Source organism: Magallana gigas, chromosome 5, assembly GCF_963853765.1.
Source record: "Magallana gigas chromosome 5, xbMagGiga1.1, whole genome shotgun sequence".
Lineage (NCBI taxonomy): Eukaryota > Metazoa > Mollusca > Bivalvia > Ostreida > Ostreidae > Magallana > Magallana gigas.
The window spans coordinates 39,409,058-39,419,677 of NC_088857.1; the positions used below are offsets into that span (position 1 = coordinate 39,409,058).

General features: G+C 32.9%; 1 long non-coding RNA gene across 1 annotated transcript; it reads left to right on the forward strand.

Moving 5' to 3' along the window:
• The first annotated feature begins 324 nt into the window (after window positions 1-324).
• LOC109619469 (uncharacterized) lies at window positions 325-10,118 on the forward strand. The gene is made up of 3 exons (XR_010714268.1): window positions 325-1,423; window positions 1,578-1,734; window positions 9,867-10,118. It is a non-coding gene; the product is annotated as an uncharacterized lncRNA (long non-coding RNA).
• Window positions 10,119-10,620: the final 502 nt, after the last annotated feature.

Genomic DNA, 10,620 nt, shown 5'->3' on the forward strand with positions numbered 1-10,620 from the left:
TTATGATAATTATAAAAAAAATTGACTGCAATTGCAAGATTGCAATTTTATGATGTAATTTAATAAGAAGTAAACGTTTTAAAAGAAATTAAAGATCTAAGATGAATAGTTTAAATACAAAAATGCATTGATAACGAAAAGGGCGGTGAAATAATCGTTACAACGTTTTGCAAAGCTCTTGCACTTTTCAACCAAAACGGATAATTGAAAACCATGTATATTCTTTGTTATGAAAGCAATCTGTAATATAATAAATGTAAACAAATATTAATTAAATATAATATGAAAATACCTAGTCTATCGTTTGTTTCTATTTTGCAGGATGGAAAACATCGTTTTTTGCGCGTGCCTGCTGGCAGTGAGTACAATTACATCTGGTCAAAATAACGTCGATATTACTCCACGTGAAGTGCTTTCAGAGATGAATCGCATACATAAGGACTTTCCAAACACAATGGTAAAGCCAATACTAATAGAATTGGAAAACAGGCCGTCACTATTAAAGGACGTTAAAAATAAAAATTTAGAGTTACGAGCAGCGCACGGAACGAATTCGGATATCAATTTAAATCCCATCACGATGAGTTCAGGCACAGGTTCTATGCAAATCTCACATACTGCAAATTCGGAATTCCAGATAAAGCCACAAACGTCAAACGGAGAATACTTTCAACAGCCAGAAATTCAACAAAACCCAGAGGTGTCTAGTCAAACTAAAATTTATCTCGTAAATGTACCCTCTGAAACAACCCAAAGAAAGGATATTGCAACGAATATCAATGTTATAGAAACACCTTCAAGATCATTGCAAATAAAGGGTATTCTTAGAAATTCTAATCTTCATGTTAATGAAGTCCATCAGCCTTTCTCTGCGCCGGAAGTACAATTGGTATCAGCAGCACAAGTGGATAATCAACCTCAAACAATTCTGTATGCTAAAACAGCTAACCAACCTCAATTAATTACCTCTATTTCAAGCGCATCGGATGGTATAACTCCACAAGTAGTACATAGATCGATAAAAGATACTTTCACTTTAAGGGATCAGCAGGCACAGTTGTTTCAACAGCCTGTTAATGTAAACTTAATTACAAATCCTCGAAGAGGTGTTTTGCTAAGACAAACAGCACAAGTTGATAATCAACAAATTCTGCAACCTCAAAGAATACTATATACCAAACCATCTAATCAACACCGGTTAATCACCTCTATCTTCAGCAAATCAAATGATATAAAACCGCAAGTCGCACGAAGATCATTAAGAGGTGCCTTCACTTTAACACAACAACACCCACAGTTGGTTCCACAGTCTGTGAATGCGAATTCAATTGCAAATGCTCGAAGAGTTGTTTTGCTTAGACGACTAATGCGGACAAGACCAAATGGGATAGCACTTTATCAAAGAAACAGAATTCCAGTTTTTGTAAGTAACAATTAAGCTACATTAAAAAGTATTGCGATAAAAGTTCTGTATGAGAGAGAGAGAGAGAGAGAGAGAGAAAGAGAGAGAGAGAGAGAGAGAGAGAGAGAACTATAACCAAACCTTTAAGAAGTAATTTTCACAATGATTTTTTTAGAGTGGTCCGTTATTGCCAGTAATGGGACCTGTCATATCAAACCCAGCGCCGATGCCTCTTACACCTCTCGTACATCTCAATGGTCCGGCACTGGTTCCCATGGTTCCTGTAGGAAAGGCTGCTCCAGGGTGTTGTGCACAAAAGATGATTAGAATCGGTAGGTATTTGAGAACGTTTTAACCCTTTTTTCAAAATACATGTATATTTAAATCTGTGATGAAAACAAATGACAACCGCCTTTCCTGCAAGCCGTATTAATACTTTAGCGAGGGTAATACAAAAGGAAAGATGTCTTGCTATTTACGGTTTTATACCCGAGCTGATTCTCTGTTTTATTTTCAAAAAGTTATTATACTTTCATTTTAATATGCATCACAGAATACAAAACATACAATATTCGCAAAATGAAGTACTCTTCAGTAGTTAAGATTCTAATGTCAATGCGAGGAAACTTGATTCAAGTGGTTTTATGGTATAAAGATAAATTTTGCAAGAGATTATCTTATCGTTATTAAGGTCTTCCGTTTCCAACGGAAGACCTTATTGTTTTCGTACTGTTTCTTATTATTATTATTATTATTTTCCAAATTTTGTGCACGAGATTTCTCGAAATCTATTCGACCGATCTCAACCATTTTTTCACAGATGTTAGGGCGTGATCTAAACTTCATACATTTTTCTTAATTTTTTCGTAGTCACTTCCGGTACCGAATTGTCGGCCATTTTGTAATTTTTGACGACCCATTTTGTGCAGCTATAAACTCGGAAACCATAAGAGATATGAATATGAAATTTTCAGGATATATAGACGATAGTTTAGAGTTGTGCAGCATGTAGTTGTTTAATGCCTGTTGCGCCATTTCTTGGAGCTCGCCTGGGCACGAAAATTGGGTACGAATTTTCATTCAAAATTTGCACACGTTTTGATTTATATCTTTTTATCAGTTGATATTTTGTTAAGACATATATAACAAAAGTGGTAGATAATCAAAAGTTCTTTCCAACAAAATCAAGAAAAAGGGGCTGGCCCCTTTATTTAGGGGCCAAAACACTCGTAAAATATATTACAAATAACTTAAAAACGATAAAGATTTTGTAAAGCATTATAGAAGCAAAGTTGTTGATCATACCAATATCTATTAGAAAAAATTATTGCCACGCCCATTTATTACGTAAATAGGGATTTTTAGGGGCCAAAGTACTTAAACTTTGACGCAATATAACTAGAGAAGTAGAAATATTTTGTTAGACATCATAGAAGAGAAAATGTTTAAATAAAGGATTTAAATTGATTCCCCTTATCAAAACACGAATTTCTGTCCCCATTAAGGATCTAGAGGGCTGGCCCCTAAAATATTCAAACATTTGTATCTCAAAAATGATGAACAATTTTAAATACGTGTGAGAACAAAAACTGTTAGTATTCTTAAGACCTTATCAAAGAAATCAAGAAAAAGGGGCTGGCCCCTTAAATCAGGGGCCAGGGTACTCTTAAACTCTATTACAAATAACTTAAAAACGATTAAGATTTTGTAATGCTTTATAGAAGCAAAGTTGTTGATCATACCAATATCTATTAGAAAAAATTATTGCCACGCCTATTTATTACGTAATTAGGGATTTTTAAGGGCCAAAGAACTTAAACTTTGACACAATATAACTAGAGAAGTAGAAATATTTTGTTAGACATCATAGAAGAGAAAATGTTTAAATAAAGGATTTAAATCGATTCCACTTATCAAAACACGAATTTCTGTCCCCATTAAGGATCTAGAGGGCTGGCCCCTAAAATATTCAAACATTTGTATCTCAAAAATGATGAACAATTTTAAATACGTGTGAGAACAAAAACTGTTAGTATTCTTAAGACCTTTTCAAAGAAATCAAGAAAAAGGGGCTGGCCCCTTAAATCAGGGGCCAGGGTACTCTTAAACTCTATTACAAATAACTTAAAAACGATAAAGATTTTGTAATGCAATATAGAAGCAAAGTTGTTGATCGTACCAATATCTATTAGAAAAAATTATTGCCACGCCCATTTATTACGTAATTAGGGATTTTCAGGGGCCAAAGTACTTAAACTTTGACGCAATATAACTAGAGAAGTAGACATTTTTTGTTAGACATGATAGAAGAGAAAATGTTTATATTTATGATTTAAATCGATTCCACTTATCAAAACACGAATTCCTGTCCCCATTAAGGATCTAGAGGGCTGGCCCCTAAAATATTCATACATTTGTATCTCAAAAATGATCAACAATTTTAGATGGGTGTAAGAACAAAAATTGTTAGTATTCTTATGACCTTTTCAAAGAAATCAAGAAAAGGGGGCTGGCCCCCTTTTTTTTGGGGGGGGGGGGGCAAGAAACTCGTAAAGTATATTACAAATTACATAAAAACGATTAAGATTTCGTAATGCATTATAAAAGCAAAGTTGTTAATTGTAGCAATATCTATCTGGAAAACTCATTGCAACACCCATTTATTACGTAATTAGGGATTTGTATACATTATCTGAAAGTGTGTGTGTGTGTGGGGGGGGGGGGGGTAATTCTAAAATTATATCGATTATTCATGGTATGATTAAAAACAGAAATCGCAAGGAAGACCTACTCGTTACTCGTAACGAGATCGTATCTAGTTATTATTAAGGTCTTCCGTTTCCAGCGGAAGACCTTATTGTTTTCGTACTGTTTCTTATTATTATTATTTTTTTTTTCCAAATTTTGTGCACGAGATTTCTCGAAATCTATTCGACCGATCTCAACCATTTTTTCACAGATGTTTTGGCGTGATCTAAACTTAATACATTTTTCTTAATTTTTTCGTAGTCACTTCCGGTACCGAATTATCGGCCATTTTGTAATTTTCGACGACCCATTTTGTGCAGCTATAAACTCGGAAACCATAAGAGATATGAATATGAAATTTTCAGGATAGGTAGACGATAGTTTGAAGTTGTGCACCATGTAGTTGTTTAATGCCTGTTGCGCCATTTCTTGGAGCTCGCCTGGGCACGAAAATTGGGTACGAATTTTCATTCAAAATTTTCACACGTTTTGATTTATATCTTTTTATTAGTTGATATTTTGTTAAGACATGTATAACAAATGTGGTAGATAATCAAAAGTTCTTTCCAACGAAATCAAGAAAAAGGGGCTGGCCCCTTTATTTAGGGGCCAATACAGTCATAAACTCTATTACAAATAACTCAAAAACGATAATGATTTTGTAATGCATTATAGAAGCAAAGTTGTTGATCGTACCAATATCTATTAGAAAAAATCATTGCCACGCCCATTTATTACGTAATTAGGGATTTTTAGGGGCCAGAGTACTTAAACTTTGACGCAATATAACTAGAGAAGCAGAAATATTTTGTTAGACATCATAGAAGAGAAAATGTTGGAATTTATGATTTAAATCGATTCCACTTATCAAAACACGAATTTCCGTCCCCATTAAGGATTTAGAGGTCTGGCCCCTAAAATATTCAAACATTTGTATTTCAAAAATGAAGAACAATTTTAAATAGATATCAGAACAAAAAATGTTAGAATTTATGAGACCTTTCGATTCAATTTAAGAAAAAGGGGCTGGCCCCTTAAATTAGGGGCCAAGACACTCGTAAACTCTATAACAAATAGCTTAAAAATGATAAAGATTTTGTAATGCATTATAGAAGCAAAGTTGTTGATCGTACCAATATCTATTAGAAAAAATCATTGCAACGCCCATTTATTACGTAATTAGGGATTTTTAGGGGCCAAAGTACTTAAACTTTGACGCAATATATCAAGAGAAGTAGACATATTTTGTTAGACATCATAGAGAAGAAAATGTTTGCATCAATGATTTAAATCGATTCCACTTATCAAAAACACTAATGTCTGTCTGCATTAGGGAACTACAGGGCTGGCCCCTAAAATATTCAAACATTTGTATCTCAAACATGAACAACAATTTAAGATAGGTGCAAGAGCAAAAATGTTTGTATTCTTAAGACCTTTTCAAAGAAATCAAGAAAAAGGGGCTGACCCCTTTCATCAGGGGCCAAGAGACTCGTAAATTCTATTACAAAAAACTTAAAAACGATAAAGATATTGGTATCAATTATAGAAGCAAAGTTGTTGATAATACCAATATCTATCAGAAAAAATCATTGCCACGCCCCTTTATTACGCAATAAGGGATTTTTAGGGGCCAAAGTACATAAACGTTGACGCAATATATCTAGAAAAGGAGACATATTTTGTTAGACATCATAGAAGAGAAAATGTTTGCATTTATGATTTAAATCGATTCCACTTATCACAACACCAATGTCTGTCCCCATTAGGGATCTACAGGTCTGGCCCCTAAAATATTCAAACATTTGTATCTCAAAAATGAACAACAATTTAAGATGGGTGTAAGAGCACAAAATGTCTGTATTCTTAAGACCTTTTCACAGAAATCAAGAAAAAGGGGCTAGCCCCTTTAATTAGGGGCCAAGAGACTCGTAATTTCTATTACAAATAACTTAAAAACAACTCTTACAAATACCTTAAAAACGATTAGGATTTTGTAAACCATTATAGAAGTAAAGTTGTTGATTGTAACAATATTAGTTTGTAAAACCCATTGCCACACCCACTGATGATGTCATTAGGGATATTAGGGGACTAAAATCTTAAATCTTTAATGTGCTGTATGTGATAAAGCAAAACTCTTTGTTAAGCATTTGAAAGGATATTGACAATCGTATACATTATCTGAAAAGGAGGGGTTGAGTGGAAATTCTGAAATTTCTTTGATATTTTAATGGAATCGTTTAAAAAATTGAACGGAAGACCTACTCGTTACTCGTAACGAGATCGTATCTAGTTATTATTATTTTTTTCCACGAATTTTGTGCACGCGATTTCTCGAAAACTACTCGGCCGATTTCGACCATTTTTTCTCAGATGATAGCCAGTGGTCATAATTCTAGAAGTTTTTTGAAATTTTGAAATCGGCACTTCCGGTTCCGATTTACGGCCGATTTTGTCAGTTTTTACGACCCATTTTGTGCAGACATAAACTCAGAGACTATCAGAGATAGGAATATGAAATTTTCAGGATAGGTAGACCATAGGTTGAAGTTGTGCACAATGTAGTTTTTTGGCGCCAATGGCGCCATTTCTATGAGCTCGCCTAGGCTCGAAAATTGGGTACGAATTTCGAATCAAATTTTTCATACGTTTTGATCTGTATCTTTTTATGTGTTAATATTTTGTTAAAACATATATAACAAAAAAGGTAGATAATCGAAAGTTCTTTTCAACAAAATCAAGAAATAGGGGCTGGCCCCTTAAATTAGGGGCCAAGACACTCATAAACTCTATTACAAATAACATAAAAACGATTAAGATTTTGTAATGCATTATAGAAGCAAAGTTGTTGATCGTACCAATATCTATTAGGAAAAAAACATTGCCACGCCCATTTATTACGTAATTAGGGATTTTTAGGGGCCAAAGTACTTAAACTTTGACGAAAAATAACTAGAGAAGTATACATATTTTGTTAGACATCATAGAAGAGAAAATGTTTGAATAAATGATTTAAATTGATTCCACTTATCAAAACACGAATTTCTGTCCCCATTAAGGATCTAGAGGGCTGGCCCCTAAAATATTCAATCATTTGTATCTCAAAAGTGATCAACAATTTTACATGGGTGTAAGAACAAAAAATATTTGTATTCATGAGACCTTTCGTATAAAATCAAGAAAAAGGGGCTGGCCCCTTTTTTTAGAGGCCAAGGCACTCTTAAACTCTATTACAAATAACTTAAAAACGATAAAGATTTTGTAATGCATTATAGAAGCAAAGTTGTTGATCGTACCAATATCTATTAGGAAAAATCATTGCCACGCCCATTTATTACGTAATTAGGGATTATTAGGGGCCAAAGTACTTAAACTTTGACGAAAAATAACTAGAGAAGTAGAAATATTTTGTTAGACATCATAGAAGAGAAAATGTTTGAATAAATGATTTAAATTGATTCCACTTATCAAAACACGAATTTCTGTCCCCATTAAGGATCTAGAGGGCTGGCCCCTAAAATATTCAATCATTTGTATCTCAGAAATGATCAACAATTTTACATGGGTGTAAGAACAAAAAATATTTGTATTCATGAGACCTTTCGTATAAAATCAAGAAAAAGGGGCTGGCCCCTTTTTTTAGAGGCCAAGGCACTCTTAAACTCTATTCCAAATAACTTAAAAACGATGAAGATTGTGTAATATATTATAGAAACAAAGTTGTTGATCGAAACAATATCAGTTTGTAAAACTCATTGCCCGACCAATTGATGACGTATTTATGGATTTTCAGGGACTAAAACCTTAAATCTTTAATGTGCTGTATCTGAAAAAGCAAAACACTTTGTAAAGCATTTTAAAGGATATTGACAATCGTATACATTATCTAAAATGAAGTGGTTGAGGGAGAATTCTGAAATTTCATTGATATTTTAATCGAATCGTTTAAAAAATTGAACGGAAGACCTACTCGTTACTCGTAACGAGATCGTATCTAGTTATTATTATTTTTTTCCACAAATTTTGTGCACGCGATTTCTCGAAAACTATTCGGCCGATTTCGACCATTTTTTCACAGATGATTGCCAGTGGTCATAATTCTAGAAGTTTTTTTAAATTTTGAAATCGGCACTTCCGGTTTCGATTTACGGCCGATTTTGTAAGTTTTTACGACTAATTTTGTGCAGACATAAACTCAGAGACTATCAGAGATAGGAATATGAAATTTTCAGGATAGGTAGACAATAGGTTGAAGTTGTGCACAATGTAGTTTTTTGGCGCCAATGGCGCCATTTCTATGAGCTCGCCTAGGCTCGAAAATTGGGTACGAATTTCGAATCAAATTTTTCATACGTTTTGATCTGTATCTTTTTAAGAGTTGATATTTTGTTAATACATATATAACAAAAGTGGTAGATAATCAAAAGTTCTTTTCAACAAAATCAAGAAATAGGGGCTGGCCCCTTAAATTAGGGGCCAAGACAGTCATAAACTCTATTACAAAAAACGATAAAGATTTTGTAAAGCATTATAGAAGCAAAGTTGTTTATTGTACCAATATCTATTAGAAAAACTCTTGCCACGCCCATTTATTACGTAATAAGGGATTTTTAGGGGCCAAAGTGCTTAAACTTTGACGAAAAATAACTAGAGAAGTATACATATTTTGTTAGACATCATAGAAGAGAAAATGTTTGAATAAATGATTTAAATCGATTCCATCAATCAAAACACGATTTTCTGTCCCCAATAAGGATCTAGAGGGCTGGCCCCTAAAATATTCAATCATTTGTATCTCAAAAATGATCAACAATTTTACATGGGTGTAAGAACAAAAAATATTTGTATTCTTAAGACATTTTCAAACAAATGAAGAAAAAGGGGCTGGCCCCTTTTTTAAGGGGCCAAGGCCTCCGTAAACTCTATTACAAGTATCTTAAAAACGATAAAGATTTTGTAATGCATTATAGAAGCAAAGTTGTTGATCGTACCAATATCTATTTGAAAAAATCATTGCCAAGCCCATTTATTACGTAATAAGGGATTTTTAGGGGCCAAAGTACTTAAACTTGGACGCAATATAACTAGAGATGTATACATATTTTGTTAGACATCATAGAAGAGAAATTGTTTGAAAAAATGATTTAAATTGATTCCCCTTATCAAAACATAAATTTTTGTCCCATTAAGGATCTAGAGGGCTGGCCCCTAAAATATTCAATCATTTGTATCTCAAAAGTGATCAACAATTTTAGATGGATGTAAGAACAAAAAATGTTAGTATTCATGAGACCTTTCGTATAAAATCAAGAAAAAGGGGCTGGCCCCTTAAATTAAGGGCCAATAGACTCCGTAACTCTATTACTCATACCTTAAAAATGATCAAGATTTTGTAATGCATTATAGAAGCAAAGGTGTTGATAGCAGCAATATCTGTTTGTAAAACTCATTTCCAAACCCATTGATGACGTAATTAGAGATTTTAGGGGACTAAAATGTTAAATCTTTAATGTGCTGTATGTGAAAAAGCAAAACTCTTTGTTAAGCATTTTAAAGGATATTGACAATCGTATACATTATCTAAAAGGAGGTGGTTGAGGGAGAATTCTGAAATTTCATTGATATTTTAATCGAATCGTTTAAAAAATTAAACGGAAGACCTACTCGTTACTCGTAACGAGATCGTATCTAGTTTTATTTATGTTTCTTTTAGTTTGAGAGGGCATGACCAAATAGAAAGAAAGTGTCAATCATCACATCAAAATGCCTGTCAATTTAGGAAAAAGAATTCTGCCGCTACTTCTGTTGAGCTATGAAACTTTATAGTACAACTCTACGACCTGTGATAGTTACAATTATGCATTTAAATGTGATGTAATGTTTATAAAAGTTCAATATATGTTATTATATTATTACTTGCATTTTCAATGCTATGTAGATTATGTATCTATTGTTTTGTTATGAATCATTTATTAAATATAAAAATGAAATAATCCAAATCATTTTGTTCTTTCCGCTTATTTTCAAATTTCATAAATGCATAAATACACAAACATTTCAATATCGTTTACGGCCTAAATGTTGTCAGAAAAAAAAACAAGCCGTAGTTGATTTTAATTTAACATTTTTGTCGTTAAAGCTTTATAAAAACCAAATCCAAAGTAGAAAGAATTGTGTTAAAGAAAACAAAATAAAAAAGAAATATATTTGACGACAAAGAATGAAACCTACATGTGATTATTTGATATGCTCTAGCGCTCTAATCAATCAAATACATATCCGAAAACACGAAAGATCCATGGATTACCTTTGCAGGTTTTTTTTTTCATTATAATCAAATTGAATATTTACGAACAAAACTAGTCAAATTTCTTAAACCTCTTGATACGACTTATAAATATCAATTTTTACCACATATTTATATCAATATACGGTGGATATCACTCATAGGATAATTTTTTGATATA